The sequence below is a fragment of the Sorex fumeus genome, unplaced genomic scaffold (assembly GCF_029834395.1).
Source record: "Sorex fumeus unplaced genomic scaffold, SorFum_2.1 ptg000008l, whole genome shotgun sequence".
NCBI classification, from domain to species: domain Eukaryota; kingdom Metazoa; phylum Chordata; class Mammalia; order Eulipotyphla; family Soricidae; genus Sorex; species Sorex fumeus.
This window is the reverse complement of record NW_026606065.1, coordinates 68,026,854-68,037,535: the sequence shown is the minus strand read 5'-3', so window position 1 is coordinate 68,037,535 and position 10,682 is coordinate 68,026,854. Positions and strand designations below refer to the sequence as shown.

General features: G+C 34.1%; 1 non-coding gene across 1 annotated transcript; it reads right to left on the bottom strand.

The window, feature by feature from the left end:
- Positions 1-5,435: 5,435 nt before the first annotated feature.
- Positions 5,436-5,539, bottom strand: LOC130019552 (small nucleolar RNA U13). Its single transcript, XR_008791860.1, has one exon. It is a non-coding gene; the product is annotated as a small nucleolar RNA U13 (small nucleolar RNA).
- Between the last annotated feature and the right edge of the window lie 5,143 nt (positions 5,540-10,682).

Below are 10,682 nucleotides of genomic sequence, written 5' to 3'. Positions count from 1 at the left end.
AAGCTATTTTAGAAGCTGAAAGTCACATTCTCCACTAATTTTGAACAAAATTAACTGTGAAGTATGAACTTGGTCGCTGATATGTGAAATATGACATATGATATGATTTGTTGACTTCATACCTAGGAAACCTTCAGAAAATTCATATCTAGGAAAATTCAAACCATACCTCATTTGGAATGCTAGAAAATATTCTCTTTCCAGGACTGAGAATCAGCATTCACATGCTCATTAAAGATTACTATTCTTTTTGTGTGTGTTTCCATAAAAACTCTGCTCATATTTTCTTAAATATGCAATATTTACTATATATTTATTTCACCTTATTAAGCACTTTGTGTAATTCCTAAAAATATTTGTCAATAATATTAAAACAGCCTGATATTTCAAACATCTTAATTTTCTTTCTTTTCACTTTATTCTGCTAAATATCCACTTTCCACATAGATATCAGGAAGTATTTTTTAATTACTTCCTGGTTTTTATTTTTGGAGTAATTTTCATATTGAGTTTTTTTATTTACAGGTTTGTTTTAAATTTATTGTAAGAAATATGTCTGGTAAATATATTAGCTGAGAATTTCTCCAGTTTAACAGGAAAACTGTACACTGATCCAGGGGACTCAAAGAAAGTCAAACAAAATAATTTCAAACAGTACACCAAACATATTGTAATAAAAAATGCAAGTATCAAAGGGAGAACTATATTCGTGAAGTGGCAAGAGAGTAACAAAGACTCAAATACACAAAACTCAACATAAAATTCACTTCAAAATTCTCAAACAAATTATGGGAAAGAAGAGCATAGAATTATAATTCAAAGTACTAGAAAAACAACCCTTGACCAGGATACCACTTTCTGTAGCATTATGATTCAGATTTGAAGGAGGGAGTAATAAAAAACACTCCTATAAAAATAATAACTAAAGATATTAGATGCATATTAACCATTTTCCAATAACTTCAGGGCCCCGTTATAAACTGAACTGAAAATGACAAAAAATGAACAAAGTCCTAGTAGAAAAATGGCAACACTTTCCTTAATGTCAAAAATTTCTCTTAATGGTCTGAACTCTCTTATCAAATGGCACAGAGAAGCTGAATGAGTCTTGAAGAAATATACAACCTTATGTTGATTACAAAGGACACTTGAACTCCCCGTGATAAATAAAAGTTCTGAGTAAAAGGTTGTAAAACTACTATATATCTTAATGATAAACTAGTAAATGCAAGGACAGCCAAATTTGTGTAAGAAAAATATGGCATTCTAGCTAAAAAATATTCCCTGCATCATTATACAAGATTGGGCATTGTATACTAGTTAAGAGACCAGTAGTTTAGGAGAACTTATCCTTCAATCAACATATATGCATCAAATTAAACTTTATAATGTTAATAGAACTGAGAAGAGATAAGTAACAAGGCTAGTGGAAGTGGGAAAATTTAGAACCCACTTTCAACATTGGGCAGATGTATCAAATAAAATCAAGAAACAAAGCTAAGTGAGAAGTTGGAAGAACCAGATTAATACATAAGTACAGGATTATTCACCCTCCAAAATGCTCAAAACATATTTTTCTTTGGTGCATATGGAACATATACCAAGAAATTCCACATTCTAGGTCACAAATTGAGTGGCCATGAAGTCAAGAAAATAAAAATTATTTTTTTTTCTCAAATTATAGTTTCTTCTGAAAAAACATAATTCCATGAAAGTTCCATTAACCATCAAAAGAAAGCTGGGAACATCTGGAAACTAGACAACATATCATTATATAACTCTTGGGGCAAACAGGAAATAATACAAGAAAAAAATCACATCAAAGCAAATAAATATTAAGACACATGCTATGAGAATGTATAGATCACAGCAAAAACAGAAGTAAGGGAGCAGGGTGTTCATAACAATATAGGCTTACATGAGGACACAGGAAAAGGTTTAAATAAATAACCAAATCTCACAGCTTGAGAAATTAAAAAAATAAAAACAAACACATCCAAAAGAACAGAAGAAAAAACTAATTAAAAAATAGTTGGAGCAAAAGTCAATGACATGGAGACAAAGAAAATTATACAGAGTCAAAAAACCCTAGAAGCTGAGTTTACTAAAAAGAATAAACAAGATTAACAAACCCTTAGCTAGACTCACAAGGAAAATTATATGGATGATAAATTAAAAGGGTGAAATTCCAAGACACCTTAGAAATATAAAAGGTCATAAAAGGTTGTTATAAAAACTTTATTCCACTAACTTGGACAATATAGGCAAGATGAAAGAATTCTTAGAATTATATAACCTCCAAAGACTGGATTATTAGAAAGAATAAAACCTGAATATAGAAACAATGAGTGAAGAAATCTAAATGCTAACTTAAAAAATGTCCTCGAGAGCAATTGCTTAGGTCCAGATGGGATTAGCTATGACTTATACCAGAGCTTCAAAGAAGAATTACTATATAGATGCCTCAAAATATTCCAAATTATAACATATTAGGAATCTTACCTAACAGCTTCTATGAAGCAAACATTGTCTTAATAACAATATAAAGGAGAAATTATTACTAAAATATTTATATACTATAACCCTGTTGAACATCAATGTAAATATTTTCAACTAAATCTTGGAGTGAACCCAATCCAACATTTCAAAATAATTCTATACCATGATCAAGTGAGATTAACTCCAGAGACGAAAAGTTTGTTCAATGTGAGAAAATCAATTCTTGAAGCCAACCCAATGCATCTTAAAATAATCATAGTAGACCCAATTTAACAACATTTCAAATAAATCATATGCGATGATTAAGCGGGATCCACTTCAGGAAGGCAACGATGATTCACTATACACAAATCAAGTAGTTTACCATCTTAACAAAAAGAGAAGTTGTACTCAAATAATCATATCATTTGACGTAGAAGAAGATTTAGAACAAGATTTAGCATTCATTCATGGAAAACCCTAAACAAAATAGGGAAAAAAGGAACATTTCTCAAGACAGTAACAAGCATTTAGACTAAATCCACAACTAACAACACATTCCAGGACAAAAAAAAAAAAACATAAAACCTTTTTTTCTGGAACGTAGCAAGGATACCACTTTCTTTATTATTATTGAATATAATTGTGTAAGTTTTTATTACAGGAGTTAGAGAAGAAAAAGAAGAAAAAAGAATCCAAATTGAAAAGAAGTAAAACTTTCAGTATCTGCATATAATGCAAATATATACACAGAAAACACTATAAACTCCACTAAAACCTGTAGAAACAATAAGTCCACAGAAAGTAGCAGATTATAAAATCACTTCACAATATCTGTAGCATATTTATTTGCAAGTAAGAAACTGATGAAAAAGAATCCCCCCTGCCCCCATCGCAAAATGGTATGCCATTCTAAGTTAGTATCAAATACCTGGGACTCAATTTACAAAAGATATGAAACATTGTATGCATCAAAACCTTAAGTAACTGCTGAAAGAAGTAAAAGGTCACTAGGAAAAGTAAAATAATACTCCATGTTCATGAATTTGGAAGAATTAATATTGTCAAAATGACCATCCCACCCAAAGCATAGAACAGATTTTAATTAAAACCCCATCAAGATTCTAAAGCCATTCTTTAGGAACTTAGAACAAATTGCATTTAAAAGTATGTGATTTCATAAAATCCCTAAATAATCAAAGCTTTTCTAGGGAAATGAAAGATATTTGATTCTCTAACTCTAAATGTTACTATAAAGTGATGACAATAAAAACTATGGTTTTGGAATAAACAGAGATTCTCAGAATAGAAGAATCGAGAGACCGGATATAAACCCTCACTTTTATTAATTATTAGTTTACAACAACATATCTGGATACAAAAACTGGAGAAAAGAAACTCTCCTAAACGAAGAAAGTAGTGAAAACTGGATAGCCATTTGCTAAAAAGTAAAAATGAAGATTTGTAATTTACACTATACAAAAATATTTATTCAAAGTGGATTAAAGATTTTGAAAGTATAGCAGAATTGATAAAATATTTTCAAGTGAATTTAGGCAAAAAATTGCCAATATATATCTACATCAAAAATGTTGTAAATAATTAGACTCCATAGCCAAAGATAAAAAAATTAAAAATAAGACTATATAAAACTGATAAGATTTGCATGGTAAAAATAAAACTTAAGCCTAAATAATAATATCCTACTAGAGGGGAGAAAATATTTTCATACAACACATCAGATAAAGGGCTAATATCCAAGATATATAGAGCACTATGAAAGCTCAACAGCTAAACCAATATAGCCCCATCAAAAATGGGGAGAGGAGATGAACAAACACTTCTTCAAAGAAGACCTAAGGATGGTCTCTAGGCACATGAAAACACGTTCATCATTAAGTATTTTCAGGGAAATGAAAATCAAAATGACGAGATAACATTTTATACCAGTGAGAATGACAAATAGTAACAAGACAAAACAACCCATGTTGGCAGAGATGTTATGAGAAAGAATTCCTCATTCACTCATCACAAAATACACTTTATCACGCTATACTAACCTTGCCATTAAACGTGGGAATTAAATGTCTGTCAGTATGATAACTAATATGACTGTAACTTATTGATTATATGTCCAGATATATCTTTATATATTTATTTATATCTTATGTACTTATACCTACATCTAAAATAGTATACCTACATCTTTTCCTGTCAGAGCATACTGTTGACTTTTAGCAGAGTGAGTGCTATGAATTGATCAAGACAAAAATCAAACTGAAGCTTCCTTGCAAGCTCCCAGTTCATGTGTATTTAATCAATAATTAAAGTCTTGAAAAGTTCAATTCAATAGAACCATTCTCATGTTCTGTGGCCTTTGGTCATTTGGGTCATTTGTTATTTCTTTACTATGTTTCTTATCTCTATCCACTTAGGTCAATTCCTACAGCATTCTTAATTTTCTTTCAAAAAAATATTCACAGGTATATTTTGTTGTTGAAATGTTTTGTGACCACATGCAACAATGCTGAAAGCTACTCCTGACTTTGTGTCCTGTGTTTTTGTAAACCATATGATGCAGGAGATTGAACATGGGTCAGCCACATGAAAGAAAAGCCCTAAAACCTATATTTCCTGTCTAGGACCAAAATTATATATAAATACATTATAACATGATAGCACAGCGGGAGGGCGTTTGCCTTGCACGCAGTCAACATGGCCGACCCGAGTTCAATTCCTCCGCCCCTCTTGGAGAGCCCCGCAAGCTACCGAGAGTATCTCGCCCACACGGCAGAGCCTGGCAAGTCACCCGTGATGTATTTGATATGCCAAACACAGTAACAACAAAATCTCCAATGGAGACGTTACTGGGCCCGCTTGAGCAAATCGATGAACAACGGGAGGGCCTTAACTTTACTTACTTTACTTATAAATATAAATTTATTATATAATATATGTTTCCCCTAAGCTCATGTGCCAAATGCATAACAAGATTTAATAGAAACACATGTCTCACAAACACATAAACACCCAATCATCATGCTTATGAACTAAAAAAGATCCCCAAAATTATATCTTTAACTTCTACTTGTCCCTGTTATAACTAAAATATTATGAATGAATGCATAAATATTAATTGTTTATTACACATTAGATATTGAGGTGGCAATCAATATTTTAAGATAACCAATTCCAATTTTTGTTCTCTTTGCTAATAGAAAATCAACCTAGATAAATAATTAAAAGATAAATAATGAGGTATATATTATAATGAAGAAATGTACTAGACTAGTTGTAGGGGGAAAGGATCAATTAATTCTATGTAGAAGGGAGAAAGCAGGCTAACTTCAAAGAAAAGTTGACATTCGTGCGGGACTTTGAAGGATAATCTGCAGTTAGTGTGAAAAATACATCAGAGGGAAAAAAATATCCAAGGCATACAAAACAATCTGGGAAAAGTGAGGAAGGCATTGACAAGCATGTCAGGTCAAAGGCCTTGGAGTGGGTGAATTTGTGTGTCTACAATACAAAGATTATGAGTACTGCATGATAAGCTAAAGAGGCAGACTAGGATAAAATTGTTGTTTCTGAAGTACTATGCAAAGAATGCTAGAGTACTTTCGTCTGAACACTATGGGTTCTCCTTTTCTTTCAGCTAATGCAAAGTGTTTAAGAATGGAAATGAAAGGCAATATAGGTGTAGTGGGGAGGGGTAGCCCCAAGAGTCGAAAGATCTCTGGTACCAATCATCAGGTGAAATCATATTAGAGCAATAGCATTCTCTTGAAAGGTAAAAATGAGCTCTGGTGATTACTGGAGTGTGCACCATAAAACATAGTGAAAGAAAAGAAGTATCACTTGGGTTCTAAGGAGATTATAAAAGTATGGAGAGAAGGGTCACATAACAGGGACAATGTTGGGTTAGAGAGATTAGGACAGGAGGTAAGGCCTTGAAGGTAGCCTAGTGTTCAATGCCCAGAACTAAATATGGTCTTAGAGCCAAGGGTCATCCTGAGCACAGAGCCAGGAATAGCTCCTAAGTACAGACAGGTGAGACTCCAAAATAAACAAATAAAATGGTTATGGATTGCAGAGATGATTGCATATTTTTCAGCCTTCATACTGTTTACAGTCTAGTAAAAGAGACATACTATTACTACCTATATATATCAAAATCAATTCAGGAAAATTGATATTCTTAGCAGCTGGAAACAGAGAGAACATCTAAAGGGAAATTCAGCATTTGTTCAGGAAAGGTACTGATAAATCAGCGAAGAGTCTAAAATGATACTTAGAATTTGTAGACCCAGCTTCAAACTACATGTAATATTGATCCAACACAGTAATTCTGAAGTAAAAGAAGACAGTTTTGGGAATGGAGAAAAATAGAGAGGGATACACAATATCGGACACAAGTGAAAAGGTGACCAGTGTGTATATGGCGGTGAAAGATTTGTGTTTTGTATTGTATGAAATGCTTCCTAGCTTCTCTTAAGAATTCTATAAAGGTAAAGGCCCTCCCGTTGATCGTCGATTTGCTCGAGCGGGCCCAGTAACGTCTCCATTGGAGACTTTGTTGTTACTGTGTCTGGCATATCGAATACTCTCGGTAGCTTGCCGGGCTCTCTGAGAGGGGCGGAGGAATCGAACTCGGGTCGGCCATGTTGGCCGCCAGTAAGGCGAGCGCCCTACCACTGTGCTATTGCTCCAGCCCTAAGAATTCTATAATATGAATTAAATTAAACTATCATTTGGAAATCTCCATTTCCAACTTTAGGTTACTACCAAATTATCTTACTCATATGTAAAATGTTGGCCGTTGTTGCGATTACACAGCGCTTGGGGCAGTTGGTGGGTTTAACGCTTAGCTTCTGGAAGATGAGGGATCTGGGTGGAGAAAGTTCAGTCCCGATCTGAGCAGGCATGGAGATCTCAATCCCGGGTCCCACACATCTGGGTTCCTCTGCCGGTTCCTTCATAAGTGAGGTTCATCCGAACGTGTCGAGAGTGGCCTTGAGCATGGCTGTGACTGGGTTCTGAAAGTCTTCAGCTACCAGGTTTCTGCTCGAGGCAGGAAGGGAAATTCAACCTGCCCCCTCTAAGGGGCCTCAGTGAAGACAGCCTGGTGCAAGACCAGGAGACTCTGTGTCATTCTCTTCCAGAAGGTTTGTTTTATAGTCTCTGGATATTGGCCCGAGAGTCTCCTGCCCAAGTACCAGTCTACACTGGGGCCCCTCAGAGGGAGTGGGTTGAGTAATCCTATCAATGGCCAAGATTCAGAGACTATAAAACAAAGCTCCCAGAAGCACACAGATGCATTTATGGCCACATGACCTCTTAGGGTCTAGTTCTCCATCTCAGAGAACCCGGCAAGCTACTGAGAGTATTCTGTCTGCACTGCAGAGCCTGGAAAGCTTCCTGTGGCATATTCAATATGCCAAAAACAGTAGCAATGATGAGTCTCATTCCCAGACTCTGAAAGAGCCTCCAATGCAGCTCTGTTGGAACGGATGAGTAAGGACTGGCTGCTAAAATCTCAGGACTAGGACAAATGGAGACTTTACTGGAGCCCACTCAAGCAAATCGATGAACAACGGGATGACAGTGATACAGTGATATGTAAAATATCTTATGGAGAACAACTACCAAATTATCTTAGTCATATGTAATACATGGAGACAAAACAAGGGAATGGATAGTACAACTTATAAATGTTTGCCCTAGGATCACAAAGCTTACTAACAAGGAGTTGAGTGATGAGTAGGAGAAAATGAACATTGGACAAGAGGTGACATAAAGATAATAGTGGGGGATTTGGGGCACTTTATTTGTAAAGCTCCGTTTTATAAATCAGTACTATAAATTTTAACAGTTACTGTAACCATGTAAGCAAACAATAATAAAAGTACATCAACTAAAAAGGTTATATTATTAGTAAAGTCACAAAATAATGTTTTAAATTGTTTTGTATGAGTAGAGACCAGAAGTATAAAACAAAGAAGGAATAGTGGGAATAACTAAAACAATAATTTAGGGCCAAATTTTCAGTTAAAACTTGTCTAGCTCAATTTTTCTCAATAGTACTTGACAGATTTACCCTACTTGCTCCTATTCCTTTCCATATTTTATTGTTAATATTTACAAAATGGCATAAAGGATAGAACAATGTCTGCAAGTTACTCAAGTATAACTTTAATAGTTCTCTATTGTTTGAAAGAAACCATTTTAAATGTGTTTCTCTTAAGCTCACAGTGGAGAAAAATTTGCAACAATGCATGTAAAGTAAAGTAAAGGCCCTCCCGTTGATCATCGATTTGCTCGAGCGGGCCCAGTAACGTCTCCATTGGAGACTTTGTTGTTACTATGTCTGGCATATCGAATACTCTCGGTAGCTTGCCGGGCTCTCCGAGAGGGGCGGAGGAATCGAACTCGGGTCGGCTATGTTGGCTGCGTGCAAGGCAGACGCCCTACCCGCTGTGCTATCGCTCCAGCAACAATGCATATTAGGAACAAACGTACCTTGGACTACATGATCTCCTGGTACACAATATCACTGATTTCTTCCTATAACACTTCCTTGTCCCTAATAAAAGTTAAATCAATGCAAATAAAAATTTCTTGCAGCTCTAAGTTGCAAAAGAATTTGTAGAATTTGTAGAAAGAGTGCTCATGAATGTACATTCTACCTCTATTCACTCAGTATTGTAGCCCTTGTTACATATGCACATATGTATAGTACTAAATAAGCTGACTTTTAATAGGACTTTTTTTCTCAGGATCAAATTGAGTCTCCCAGTCACCTTACAGGTTAGATAAGTATCATACAGGACTAATTTTGTAGACCTCTATAAAAAAAAGAAAAGGTTTTAAATATCAGTGTCATTACACTTACATTATTCTCGAACAGTTATTAAAACAAAGACAATCTTCTATAGATGGCTCAATGGACCTTGCATTTCTTTCCTCTACATCTGTAATGAATTGAACAGATTTATATTTTCAACAAATCAATTGCCTATCTCTTAGTACACATTATTGTTCTACTAGAAAAGATGAAACATTTTGCTCTTCTCAGCAAGGTGTGATGACACATTAAATGAGCACAGGGTTTTTATGCAAATTATTCACTGATAGTAGTGAAAATGGAACATATTACTTAATATCAAAGTTAAATAAGGCAAAACATATATTATAAGAGAAATGATTTTTTTCTTTCAACTTAATTTTAAAGCCAAAGATTAGGAGCACACATGCATTTCATTCTGCCCGCAAAGCATATTTAGAGAAAAGCATTGCTCTCACCACAATTCACTTAAAAAAAAAACTTTACTCTTTTTAAGGACATCAAAGAAAATAATACCAATATTTTATCTTTTTTATAGCATGTCACAGCACTTCTTGGTTACTGCATAGTATTTGGCAGTTTCAACACACCAAATCTAGAGCCATCCAAAAATTCTTTCTGAAAATGAACAGTTACTGGGTAGATTATTCTGGAATTTCATCTTGAAACTTCTGAGGCACACATGAAAGTAAGAGGATTTTTACATCATTTTATTAGAATCACTTACACACATTAGGAAAATTGCTTCAAAAATATTTAGTCCAATCACAAGAATCTTTGAGAACCATTTCAGGTTAATCAGTACTTGTTAAGAATCCGCCGTCTAGTTTCAAAGCCTCACCCTCTACTATTAAACTTATTGCTGTCATACGATTGGTTAAATAATGTATCTGAGAGGTAAATGTGGAACTCATAACTGTTACCAACCATAAATTTATCCCAGATAACATCAAATCAATGTAGATAATCATATTGAGAAATGATAATAATAAAACTTTCTGTAATGATGATTGTTTTCCTTGCTGCTGCTAGTTTTTAATTCTCTTTATCACCTAATTTTCATTGTTACTTCAGAATACTGATTTCTAAGCATAAAATATACCTAAAACTAAATGTAATGCTATATTACAGAAAAAAAACAGTAGCACTGTTTCGTGCTGAAGCTGAATTAGTTTAGCAAATCTATATAAACACAAATCTCAGAGATGTTTTAATGCAGTTCTCTATTTCTTGGTAATAATATGTCAGTACTCACTAGATATATAATAAAATAAAGTTTAAGACCTTCTAAGTCAGCAACCATTTTGATATAACTTGATATCAGAATGAACAGCTGTTGCTTAGAAATGTTTCTTAAGAA